Raw genomic sequence first — 14,077 nt, 5'->3', positions numbered from 1 at the left:
TCACCGAATCGAACCACTATCCCCCGAATCGGCCGAATCTGAAGCGAATACTAGCCGCTTCGCACAGGCCTACTGCGCTCCCTGCAACGCAGCAAACCCAAAGAGCAACTCAAAGGACTCTCCAGTGTGGGTCGCTCTCTCCAGCCCATTGCTGAAGGGCAGGTATATGGGTGTAGGCCCCTGGGACTGCCTTTTGGGTGAGCCCCAAGTCCTAGATTGCTGGGCATGGGTGAAGCCTCCCCAAGAGGGTGCAGCCTATAGACTATGCCTTGCAGTTGGTAGTGTTTTCGATTGCATTTGGCGTTTTCCTTACCTTTGTTCCCTGTAATAAATCTGCCCTCTGTGTTTACACGGCTAGCCAGGAGGGGGTTTTGCTTACACAGGACACCCCAGCCAAATGCAGCGATCCCAGATTTCTGGGTGGGGCTCGAGCCACAGTGAAAACTTACTGGGTGCCCTGAAATTTGAACCCAGTCCTTGAAAGAAATACCTCCATCAATTTTCTCCAGTAACTTTTCATGATTGAGGAGCCAAAATCCGCAGGGTTTTTGGCAGAATCATTTTGCAGTTAAGAATACTTGGTTTGTAAAATCCATTTGCAATCCCCCTGCTCTGGGCCCTACTCCCCTCCCCACAAATGATAGTTCAGTAGTGACGCCTACTGTACGGGATGCCTACAGGGGCAAGGTACATTCAGTGACAGATTTCTCTTGTCAAACGCAGATATTCTAGATCCCCACCTACAAAAGTTGCGCAGGGAATGGCACAGCATACAGTCACCAACATGCCCAGCTGTTAACAGCTGGATGCAGAGCTCCAACAATTACTTTTAGGGGAAAACATATATTTTATTCACAAAAGGGGCCAATAAATAAGCAAGGATGTGGGCAGAGAACATTATTTGTTCTGTCTTGTATAACAATGGAAGTGTCTGTGCATAAACCAGCTCAGCAGCAGCCAAGAAAACACAGCTCACTTTCAGAAACGCACCAAACCAACACTCGACTAGTAACCAAATCAATCTGTTGGCAGGGTCAGCAAATCCAAACCAATGAGTACATTGCACAGCGCTGCTATAGCAAGAAGGCAATTAAATTCTGTGTAAGACCCATAAAAGCAAGACCCATAAAAGCACTTCTGTAGAAATTACTTACAGAAATGCTACTGAATTGGTTCTGGAGGCAGAAAGACTCAAGATTACTTCCTAAAAAGAATGAACGGTGCAGACTGAGTTTTCCTGGTAGCTTGGTGTCATACTCTGTAGACTGAAGGCTTGCATGGCAATACATAGCTCATCTCCTGAGCCCTTCTGTCTTCAGGCACTTGAACCCGGCGGTATCATACTGGCAGGTGGATTCACTTAGTTCAAGTCAGGAAATGAGAGGGACTGGAGCCTTTCTTTGCGGAAGAAAAAGGTCTGAAGGGAAACTTGCGGTGTGTTATTTGTGAATAGCAATGCTGAAATTTAAGGTCTATTAGTGGAACTACCAGCAAAACCGAACAGGAAGGTGGTGGTAGCATGCATGGAGCACAGCAAGGTGTTACATGAGTGGAGGGCACCAGCTCTGCTGTATGAGGTAGTAATTAAATGTGGAGAAAGGTCTGGTATTTTTGTTGCTGCCTCTTACCCCTAACACAGCTAGCTTTGCTGGAGGAATAGGCATGCCGCTATTCTGCTCCATGACTGGCAGTGTAAAGGAGTTCGATGCTCCTCTATGGAGTGACCATATGGATTTGACAGCAACTTTGATCGCCACAAAAATAGCCTTTTTGTCTTAATCTTCACCTTTCCATTAAATCTTCCTTACAGTCCTCTTAGCAGAACATGTTGGCAAAGCAAGCTGGAACAGGGGAGCTCTGCTTCCCATCTAAATCCAGCCGTCTACAATGACTGACTCGCAATTGTTGTGGGTTTTTTATTCGCTGTCTCCTGGACCTCCTTCCTAAGGAAGTGATCCTCACACTCTTGGCAATGAAACTGTTGTAACACAACCAGGAACCTCAATGGCATCCAAAACCTTAGCCCCTAAGCAAAGCTACTTCCCTGCCATTTTATCATATATAAGTATTTTTCCTGCAATGTGTGCCCATACCACGTTTTATTTCCACCTGCTGCTTTTCTGTCATAAGTGACAGCAGAAATATTTAGAATAAAGCAAAAACAACTTCTGATCTCTAGGATTATATTCAAGAAAGAGATGAGTTCACGCTGAAAATGACTTATTGAAGTCATACTTGTTTTCAGTGCCAGTGCATCTCCCACCTTCTGCCACCCTTTGTGACTCTGCTACGTTACGGCTTTAGTTACAAGCAGGAGCTGTAGAGTTACTTAGCACTTCTTTGCAGGATTTCTCATCATTCAGACGGGTAGGGCTGGGGGTGGGAAAAACTTCTTCCTGTTGAGAAATTAGTTGATTAAAACTGACTGAGGAGGGAAGAAAGTGCTTTGAGACTGGTAGTAATGTATATACAGCTGTGTGAAGGGCTGCATCAGACAGAAGGTGAGTAGTGGCTTAGCTAACGTCTGCCATGCAGCAGCATGATGCAATAATGGCCGTATCAACAACAGCTTTTAAGCCACTAAGTATACTTCTATTTATACTAAATAACTGCATTTTACTCTTATTGATAAATCCAGCTGGGTGAACCCAAAGAGGAACGCTTTGGCCCACAAACTCAACACCCTGCTGTTGCCACCACCCAGACTGGGTAAGAATGATAAACCATTTAGCAAGATGCAGACATTGGGGAATTTCCCCATCAGAAATAGCTTTTCTTAGTCATCTTCCACATTGCCAGTCAGAGGATCGAGAAAGTCTAACAGTGCTTACAGAAGTTATCAAAAGGCACCTGATATTTTGCACACAGTAATACACTAAGAAGTAATACATATAGTCTGTCATGGGGTAGAGGTAGAATCCCTCCGACTTACAAACACACGCCAAGCTACACCTTATGACAACAACATTCATCTTGGTGACTTGCTGCTCTAGCACTTATGTCCCATTGTTTTAGTGGACGCTCAATTCAGACCAAATTGTGCACCCTAATTCCCCAGTCACCCATAGCTCCAGCCCTACGGGCCTGATAACCTGGGTGAGCAGAGTATATCATCTGGATATCTTACCTTCCCTACATAGGGAAGTATGTGGGTTTATAGCCCCTTCCCCACTCCAGCAAAGGTCTTAGTACAATCTAGGATCTGTGATAGGGAGGGGGAGTACCAGGGAAGACATGCATCCTCTCGAGCCAGCCACATGTAAAATCCAGCAGAGGGTTAATTGAGCCTAAGTACGCGGTCCCCTTTGTGCTTAGGGAGGCACGGGGAGGGTCTTGGGGACAGCAGCAGCTGGTAAAGGCACAAAGGAGGCACCAGGCAGATGCTCCATGAATGGGCTTGCTTAAGGCACAACACCCAAGACTAAGCCGGCTTATAAAAGAGGCAGTGGGGGAAAAAAAGACACCACCCGCTTTACATCCCTTTAACGAACCTGCCTCCCTCGGAGCGTGCAGGGGTGGTAATTAAACGTAAGTGTCCATTCTGCCCTGCATGGGTGTAACTCGTGTTGCCATTAATAGAAGTCATGCCCCCCGACAGGGGAAGAGGCGCAGAGAGCTGAAGGAGTTTTCAGTGTTTTTCCTTTGTTTATCGCCTCCCAATCCGGACTAATGCCAGTGAAGCCCTCCTGCGGGCTGTCCTGCGTTATACGCTATTCTTGCTTTAATCCAGGTATTAGAATCAGCAGATCATGAACTTGAGCAAGGAACAAATGTGCTTGGGCTTTTGCATTCCCGCTGGAAACTCAGATCAGGGTTAAAGTGCCCATCCCACAGCAGTCAGCCATGAAGTAGCGTCCTAAGTACATGAGACATGACCAAGTCATTGCACCACAAAATGAGACATCCCAAAATTCACACTGGTTGTTTCAGCATTGCAGTTTTCTTTACAGTGAGCTTTGCTTAAGGCAATAGCCTCTGAACCTATTCTGTCTGTTTATAGACAGAATATAGTTGGGTCAATAAAATATATTATCAAACAAATTCAAATACAATATATTGCCAAACAAATTCTCCCTTCTATTTGGCATTTGTGAGGGCACATCTGGAGTAGTGTCCAGTTTTGGGCCCCCCCACTATATAAAGGATGTGGACAAATTGGAGACAGTCCAGCGGAGGGCAACGAAAATGTTTCGGTGGCTGCGGGACAGGACTGGTGAGGAAACACTGAGGGAACTGGACTTATTTAATCTGGAGAAGAGAAGACAGAGGGGGATTGAATAGCAACCTTCACCTCCCTGCAGGGGGGCTGCAAAGAGGATGGAGCTGGGCTGGTCTCAGTGGGAGCAGATGACAGCACAAGGAGCAATGGGCTCAAGCTGCAGCAAAGAAAGTTTAGGTTAGATATTAGGAAGAACTTTCTCCCTAAGAGGGTAGTAAAACACTGGGACAGGTTACCCAGAGAAGTTGCAGACTCTGCATCCTTGGAGGTTATTAAGACCCGGGTAAACAAAGCCCTGGCTGGGATGATGTAGTTGGGGCTGGTCCTGCTTTAAGCAGGGGTTGGACTAGATGCAACCTCCTGAGGTCCCTCCCAACCTGAATTTTCTATCATTCTGTGATTCTCAATCATGCTTCTCAGCTCTTAGATAGGGAGAGCACAAGCACCAGGAGCTCTTAGAGATGGTAGTTTGTAAGAACCATTTGCACCTACCACAAACAATACACTTGCAGGTGGTGACAAAAAAATCCCTGGGATGTCACATAAGACTATACCATAGTGAGGAGAACCGGTTAAGAGAGTATTGTCTACTCAATATAGACAAAACTGCAGGGGCTTATCCAGACATGATTATTTTTTTAACTTTATTAATGATTCCAACGTCTTAAGAAATCCAGCATTTAACGGTACAGCCAATCCCCTTAGGTGTATTTAAAGACAGATGTTTCTCCTCCATCAACAGTGCTCCCTGAACCCAAGTCAGTGTCCACAGAGGAGTCTTGCGTTCTCTTCTTCTCTTCCTTTCAACCCCGGGCGGTTCCTTTGCATTTCAGAGCTGATGTTACGCTTTTGAATGTCTTCATCTCTAGGTATAACCTGCTTGTTAACTCACCCCCTCTCTTTTCTCAGATCTCTGCATAGCACAAGGCTCGTTATCTTCTACCATGTCTGCCTTCGGGTTTCAAATGAATTCCAAACGTGGTCCGAATTGTTAACTCGTCGAACTTGCACGATAAACAAAGAAGTTTTTCAAACACTCCGGTTTGAAGGCAGGAGAAGACTCTTTTTTCAGCAAATGCCAGGAACATCCACCAAATTGCTAAAGAAGCATCTTTTTTCCTTCTCCCTTATAGAACTCCATAGGACAATTTTCCAGACATGATTTTAGAGTAATGCAAGTGGAGAGTAATATGATGCTTTTGAGGTGGGTGGGTTGCATGCTGTTTCATTAATCACATTTCTTTTTGGAGTTACATCGTTCATTATAAAATTAAATAACATAATATTTTGCATAGTTTCATGAATGTTGCTGTCAAGTGACACAAACATTATGCAATCAGGGAGCGGCCCCTGCTGTTTTCATGGCAAATGCAAGTAAGTTTGTACGTTTATTGGTGTACAACTATTACTTCGTTTCTGCTGCCAGACATCTTTTTCAGCTGAAAATGGGTGCGTCTCGGTCACGTTGGAAACTTCCGTTGCGTAACTCAGACACGTCACGTGATCAGTTATTTTCGCACCAATGACATCCATTGTAGGTGCCGTCTATCCCGGCAGACAGTTTTCTTTTTCCACATTCGGAGAACCAGAAATGGGAATTATGACGGAAAGGTTTGAGTGGGCTGAGTTCAGCTTGTACTTCTTGGGAACGCTTTGGGGAGGGGGTGGAAAGGGTGCTCCATGTGAACATACGTTGCTGTAAGTAGTTGCTGTAAGTAGTTTCATAAGCAAGACATCTCTATGCCCTTTTCATCCAGTCTGGGCCTGATTCATTCTCTGTGACATAACGTTTCATTGCATTGTCCACAGGTAAATATGATAGTTTTGTTCTCATTTCTGTTGCAAGCATGGCAGACTGGGCTAAAGGAAGGGGTAAGGCTCTGAGAGTCGGAGGTGGAAAAAGGGTCGTTCCAGGGAGGATCGGGAGAAGGTCCCGGGGAGAACAGACCAGAGAAAGGATAGGTCCTGGCGGGTGACAGAGGGAACGGGAATGGCACAATAAAGGCTCTTTGTTTTGACTGTTTGTCTGCTGGCATTTGGACCCTTCCTCTTTAAAGAAGGAAGCACCCCTTCCTTTCTGGGAGCTGACCACAAAGGTGGGGGTGGGGGTGGGGGGGATGCTATGGCTCATTGGGGAGCCAGGGCTGGGTTCTCCGAGCCAGAGGCTTGCCTGTTGTGAAACCACGCTAGAGCAGGCTTCAGGGGGTCTTCTCAGGAGGGGGAGCCTGAAAAAGGCTGCCTCTTAGGGAGCCCTAGGAAAGAGCTTTCCCCCTCCCCTTGAAAGGCCATTGATCCCACAACAGGAATCTGTTAGAGTGATTCCCTTTAAAACTTTCTTAATTTTGTCTTACCTAATAACTAGCCAAGGTGACTACAGGCTAGGCAGCGGTCCTTAGTATCGTAGGCAGTAACTGAGAGCTGCTTTCCAAATAGCACAGCTGCCCAATAGAGTTATAAGGAAAAACTAGCAAATGTTAACTGTGAGCATTGTACCTTCTTGGGTTTTGTTCAAGTGTTTTTCTGCACTGTAACAATTAAGGCTCAATGATGGGTTAATTTCTATCAAGGGCAGGACTGGGCCCGATCTGCTGCATCTTTGGTTATACAGATCCCAGTGGCATCTCCCCTGTCCTGCAGAGGGGATTTGTGGAGAGCCACACTGGCTGTTTTGGGGACGGAGGGTTTCGGTAAACCGAGTAGGAGTGGGGATTCTTCCCTTGGATTCCAGGGATTTCTGCAGCCCATAGTCCATTGAGACAGGCCGTGAATTGGGGGAGCAGCCGCTTCCTGTTCCCACTGAAGCTAACCGGGTTTGGCACTCACTTCAATGGGAGCTACAATCCATCTTAGGTTTCATTTTTCTGCCACAAACATGCTCAAATTTGCATACAAGCTCTCGAGTCAGTATTTCATAAGACATTGCAAATGAATTAAAAGTGGATAGCCTGTAGTTCTTAGCCATGCAAAATAAGCATTTATTTCCTTTGTTAAACTGGAAGCAATAAGCTTAGGTTGCATATTTTCCTTATTTTGCAGTCCAATAGCTCTGAAAAGGTGTGTGGTTTAGCCCATTTTACCCTTTGAACTTTAGAGGAAAATGTCCAGTTATGCCAGGAGAAAGCCAGACTTTGACCAAAAGTATTCATTTATGTATACATTTACATTCATACAAGCAAACAAGATGTGGCTAGCCCGTAAAAATGCTCAAAAATGTTAAGAATGATAAGGAAAGAGAAACAATAAATAACTTTAATCTCCCCATTTAAAATATGTAGCTACATCTGTGTTGGATCAGAGTTTGGCTCCTGAAGACGGACTTTCAGAATATTTTGTTCTAGTTGTCGCTACTTTGGGAAATTGGAGAATTTTCCCTTTGAATATTCATGAACTTTTCTCTATATTGCTAATATCTCAGAACATTGTTTTCTTAGCATGGGCTATGCATAACGAAAGGGTTCAATATGATATCTGGATGAGACATGAGATTGGACCAGGTTACCTAGAGTCGTGGTGGAGTCTCCATCCTTGGAGGTTTTGAAGACCTGGCTAGACAAAGCCTTGGCTGGGATGATGTAGTTGGGGCTGGTCCTGCTTGGAGCAGGGGGTTGGGCTAGATGCGACCTCCTGAGGTCCCTTCCAGCCCTAATTTTCCATGATTCTATTATATCCTTTTTTATGTGGGACCATAGGTATCTCTCTCCTCTAAATACTCAAATTTTACTGCATTTGTCCAAAACTCTTATTCCACAACTTCATAACCCAGCGTGCAGTAGAAGTTCAATGGAAGAGCATGCCATACTGAGGAAGTAATGCCAAGCGGGATACAACTTGGTCAAATGAGCCACTGAGACATCCCAGACCTTTACCGTTGCAGTACCTGAATCTCAAAAATACTCAAATGCTTGTGAGTGTGGATCCAACATTTATAACCACTTTTTGACTCCAGTTACAGACCATCCATGGTGTCTGCTAGCCACTTCTCTGAGGCTTTGCTGGCCTAAATTACCAATGTCCTCCATTCCTACTCTGCAGCATCCTGTGTTAAAGGGAGGAGGAGTCATTAAGGCATGTCTAGACCGTCGAAGACCAGCACTAGGGAGTACCACAGCGAAGCATGGTACACTCACTTTGCTCATGCTATACCCCAAAATGCTGCCAGAAAGTACCCAGGGACATGGGGATCTGGCATAAGCCAGCCCTTCTTCTCTTTAGTCAGTTTAGAGCCCCCTTCTCTTTTGTTGGGCTCCTTCGTTCACCCCATGCTAGAATCCCACTAGACGCCTCTGCCCCCTTTGTCATATAGATGCAAGTCCCATGACAAACTGCACGTGCCCATAAAGTTATGTGTAGAAATGTTAAGTCTAGAGGCAGTTTTACTCTCTCTCACCCCTCAAGTGCCAGGTCAGATTCCCTTTCTTTTAAAACCTGATGCATCTCATAGCAGCTGCCAAAAGAGGGATTAAAGAGTAATCCAAGAAACTCCCCTGTCTCTGTGAACTCCCAAAATCTACGTATGCACCAAGCAGACCGAACGATCATTCCAGAAAACCAATGGGTGTTCCCTGCAGTAGTTTTCTGGCAGGAGCGTTTCTTGAAAGTCAGGGACTTGAGTAATTATGAAAGAACGTGTAAGACCCAACAGGCAAATAACTAACGATGCTTTAAGCTTTTAGGATCGATGGACAGTCTAGCTATAATAGTTTATAATAAAATTATATTTCCTATAAAAGTCCAGTGGTTATGCTGCTTTGAAACTATCACATACTAAGCAACAAGGCCAAAGAGCTCACCTGCCGACATTCTTCCATTTTCTTGATCTCCTGGTTATTGGCAATAGTGGAGTGTGTGAACTCAGACATTTTAAGAAATAACCATATCATGGAACTAGGTACTACTTTAGTACATCTGCTCCACTGTTGGTTGTAGTAATAGCATCAATAACAAATCATTACACCAGGGATTAATTCTTATTTTATACAGGTTTACAGTTCTATAAATAATCATCAAAATAATGATGCAGCAAAAGTATATGCATTGGTGCCGTGTCAGAATTTCTTTGGTTTAACAGTACATCACATCACTGCAATACTATGTTGGACTCTAGATCTGATAAGGAAGGTTGTTGCACTTTCCTTTTTCTTGTCTTGTTATTTCTCATTGCCCCATACAGGCCCTTTATTTAGGAGATGGTGCTGTGTGTCGTTTCTCTCCAGAATACATTATCACACTTTTTTCTGGTAGTGAAACACTGCAATGTTAATTATTTATTTGGGTTTGTGGATTTGATGGTAGTTCAATTCCTCTGCTTTGTAGCTGTGCGCTCTGTGACTTGTCACTGTGTTATGTTTTTGAAGCTGAAAGATAGCAGTCCTGTTCTGGAGTTATAGACATGATTTAAGTTGTTAGGATTCTTCCTATGTGAAGGAAAATCCCCACCCAGTCCAGACTCACATGGGTTTTCTGCTGACAGTTTAAACACTTGCAGTTCATCACTGACTCTATGCCTTTCTCTGCATCATGCAGATTTGGTCTTAATCATAAGGGTCTTTAGGCGCAGACCAGGCGTGACTGGTGAACTCTGAGACAGATGGGGCGGGTGGAGCGTCACACTGTATCAAATCTTATTTTATTTTATTCATTCAATTTATTCACAGTTTCACATCTTATTTTATTTATAAAATGCTTGTTTGTTTATGAAAATAATGCTATAAACCATAACGTGTAAGTTTGTATGCACCATGAGTTACACCCAGGAGCTGCGCTTCTGTCTGTGCTTTTTCACAGCACAAGTCTTACCCTCCGGTGCTGGCTGAAAACCCCCCAGACCAAACTCCTGCTTTGTCCTTTCCCCCTGCCATTCTGATAACAGCGCTGGGGCTGAGAGGTGGTACCCAGGGATAGAGCCGAACAAAATCATTCATCACTTGCCTACTGACTGGCAGTGTGAAAAATGCTGCGGGTTTGTGGTCAGCCTTTTATTACTGCTATTAACCGGTCATGGGCAGAGACACCGTGCAGGGCATTGAGGAACAAGACTTTGTTTATTAGCATGGTATTATCTTATGCACTGGCCGTATGCTTTGATAATGATATCACTAAAGTGAATATGCTCCAAAATCTAAATTAATACAGCTTCTGTTGTAGAGCCTCTTCATTTGAACCCTCATGCAATGAGCGTTCAGATTATTGCAGGGTTGGGGCCTTTTAAAATGTTCTGCAGCCATGCACTTCTGTTTGGTCACGGTTATAAAGCGCTTTCAGGGGCCAGACGAGGCAAAATCGGTCACTTTTGTATGCACCTCAAAGGGCAAATGTGCACTCTGTTCACCACTGATCTAAACTACTCTGCTTACAGAAAACCATGTAACGTAGCTTGATTCCACCTCAGGCTTTTTGAAAGTCTGCACCTAGCCAAGAAGTGTGAGGCTTTTTTTTTTGTTGGTAGCAGGAAATATTGAGGCTCACCAAGGGCATTCGTGAACAAGGAGGCGTACACCCAGTGGAAGGGAGGAGCTGTCACCAAAGACGAGTATACCTCTACTGCTTGGGTCTGTGGGGGGGGCTGTTAGGAAAGCTAAGGCAGAGACGGAACTAGGGCTAGCAACAAGGATCAAGGATAACAAAAAGTCCTTTTTTAAATACATAGGGAGAATGAAGAAGGCCCTGGGTAACGTGGGGCCCCTGCAGGATATGCTTGGCAATCTGGTGGGTGCACCATAGGAGAAAGCAGACCTCTTTAACAATTTCTTCGCCTCTATTTTCTTGTGCAGGGACTGGGACTCCCCTACTGAGATTCGGGACGGACTCGGGACAAACGCCGCCAGGCCTAGGGTCAGGGAGGACCGGGTTAGAGAACTTCTGGAGGGGCTGGACGTGTTCAAATCAGCAGGTCCAGACGCTTTCCACCCCAGGGTGTTGAGGGAATTGGCAGGGGTCATCACGGGGCCCCGGCATGCCTTTACGAACACTCATGGTGCTCTGGCCAGGTGCCAGACAACTGGAAGAGAGCCAATGTGGTCCCCATCTTTAAAAAAGGGAGGAGGGAGGACCCGGGCAACTATAGGCCCATTAATCTTACTTCAATCCTGGGGAAGCTCTTTGAGAAGATTATCAAGGAGCACATCTGTGATGGGCCAGCAGCAGGGATGATGTTCAAGGGCAACCAGCTTAGGTTCATTAGGGGCAGGTCCTGTCAGACCAACCTGGTGGCCTTCTACGAGCAGGTTACAATATCATTGGACGCAGGTGTCATGGTGGACGTAGTCTTTCTGGACTTCAGGAAGACCTTCGACACTGTCTCCCACCCCATGCTCATTAAAAAGCTAGGTGACTGTGGCATTGATGCCTACACGGTCAGATGGATTGCAGATGGGGTCATTTGAGCTCAGTTTTCTCTCCTGCCCAGGGCAGGGGGTCAGACTAAAAGATCTCCAAGGTCCCTTCTGACCGTACTTCTATGAATCTATGAATCTAGGAGTCTCAAGAGCAATGCAAGAATTCTAGCTAAGCTGCACAAACCCAAGATGTTGTTAGTTGAGATCCAAAGCCTCCTGTGCTTCCCTTAGCAGAGGGAGAGCAACAAATATTGTTCTGAATCTAGAAAATATGAAGATTTTTGTTGAGCTTAACAAACAAGAATACTTTGAGAGACCTTTCAGCCTAACTTCCCCCCGTTGATGTCTCTTCTACACAACAACTGTGTTCAGGTTCCTCAAGTCTTTTTTCTTTTTTAAACTGCCCTATGAAAGCACAGCCAGCTGAATAACCAGAGCACCCCACATGAATAGCATAAGCACCTTTGCCTCCACTGGGATCAGCATGATCCAAGGCGTCTTCATTCCTCCAGGCTCTGACTCTTTCTTACCTACCCCTGCTGAGCTTAAGCAACAAAAGGCAGGTAGGGATATTTCCACTACGTAACTGCCATGCTCCATTTGAAAAGTCTTTAAAAATCATGCAGGCAGCGAGGTCCATTGGGTGATATCCTTTATTAGACATAGATGGTCTGATAAAACCTATTACCCAACAAATCTTTCATCTCACAGATTTCCTGAACTGTCATAGCTACAACACTGCAACCTCTTTGAATACATATCAAAGCAGAGCAGTGGCAAAAAGAGGATGGTGCGTGGATGTATGTGTGTAGATCTGCCCGTGCGTGCACCCCTCTCGCCCCGCTGTTTCGTGCAGGGCCATTGTAGCATTCAGGCTACTGTGAGTAACCAACAATTGACCTGGAATTCAGACTTCACTGCAATAAGGACTCCAAGGGATCTCCCTTAATAACACTTAAAGACAATAGTCAGTTCAACTGAAATACTTCCCCACTGGGATCAGGTAGAGACTTGCATAAACAGACAGTATTTCCCCAGGGATAAAGCTGAACGAAATCATTAATCACTTGCCTATTGACTGGCAGTGTGAAAAATGCTGCAGGTTTGTGGTCAGCCTTTTACTACTGTTATTAACTGGTCATGGGCAGAGACACCCTGCAGGGCTTTGAGGCTACAAGACTTTGCTTATTAGCATGGTATTATCTTAAGCACTGGCCGAATGCTTTGATAATGATATCACTAAAGTGAATATGCTCCAAAATCTAAATAAATACAGCTTAATTTTAATAATGCTCTCTTCGTGTTTACTAAATTCTTTGGCATTGTATAGATGTGTGTTATGCATTCAAACATAGAAAAATGGGAGAAAATACACCATGGATTTACTGTCAATAAATAATGCCACACTAGCACACTGTCTTTCTTTGATAAGAAAACTGATTTCCTAGACAAGAGAAATATAGTAGATTTAATCTGTCTGGAAGTCAGAAAAGCATTTGATATGTCACCCTGGAGGAAATTATTAGCTAGAGTTGAGAAAAGAGGGATTAGCACAGGAAATGTAAGGTACCTGAAGGAGAGCTAGCAACAGGTAGCGCTGAAAGGGGATGTACCAGACTGGAGATGACTACCAGGGGAGTTCCTCAAGGATTGGTCTTGGGACAAAATTCAGTTAATCTTATAACTAAGGACACGGGCACAAAAAATAGGTGTGTGCTAATTAAATTTGCTGGTGACACAAAATTGGGAAGAGTATGGGAATCTCATACAGGAAGGTTTGGATGACCTTGAAGACTAGAGTTATGGAAACAAAATTAAATTTAGTAGTACGAAGTGCAAGCTCATATACTTAAGGACTAATAACACAACTTTCTGTCATAAACTAGATGCTCAACAGTTGGAAAATATTGAGGAAAAGAAAGACTTGGTTTATCAACGATGCCACACTCCCACAAAAGAGGCAAATGTGATACCTAGATGCATACGGCTTGACATTTCCAAGAGAGAGGGGGAATTATTAATGCTACTGTGAGAGATACTGGTGAGATGGCATCTGCAACACTGTGGTCTGGTCCCTATTTTCAGGAAAAATGAGTTCAAATCAAACTGAAGAGGTGTGGAGAAGAACCGGGTATAGTGCCTGTCTTACTTACACTACCAAAACTAAGACAAAGAGGGGGTAAGATTACTCTATAAATACATCAGAGAGTGAATACCAGGAGGTATTTAAGATAAAGAGCCTGGACTCAATAATCCAAGAGGTCCCCTCCAAGTCTGTGTTCCTAGGGTCGTGTCACCAGTAAGGTCCTAGCAATTTATCTTCTTTGTCCGAAGCTCTCCAGAAGTTGAAATAAGGTCTGAGAGCACATAGGGTTAAAATCGCTTAGCAGGAATTCCTCATCTTTAATTTATTTTGTTAGCCAAATCCTGCAGTTTATAAAAGGGCAGGGGCCACTTCAAGGACAGAACTGCTTTGTTGCTGAACCAGTCAGGGATGAGCCCTACCCTCCACGCCTCTCGGTGC

This window comes from Alligator sinensis, unplaced genomic scaffold (assembly GCF_000455745.1).
Source record: "Alligator sinensis unplaced genomic scaffold, ASM45574v1 scaffold741_1, whole genome shotgun sequence".
In the NCBI taxonomy this organism is placed as follows: Eukaryota; Metazoa; Chordata; order Crocodylia; family Alligatoridae; genus Alligator; species Alligator sinensis.
Note: the sequence above shows the minus strand (reverse complement) of the source record.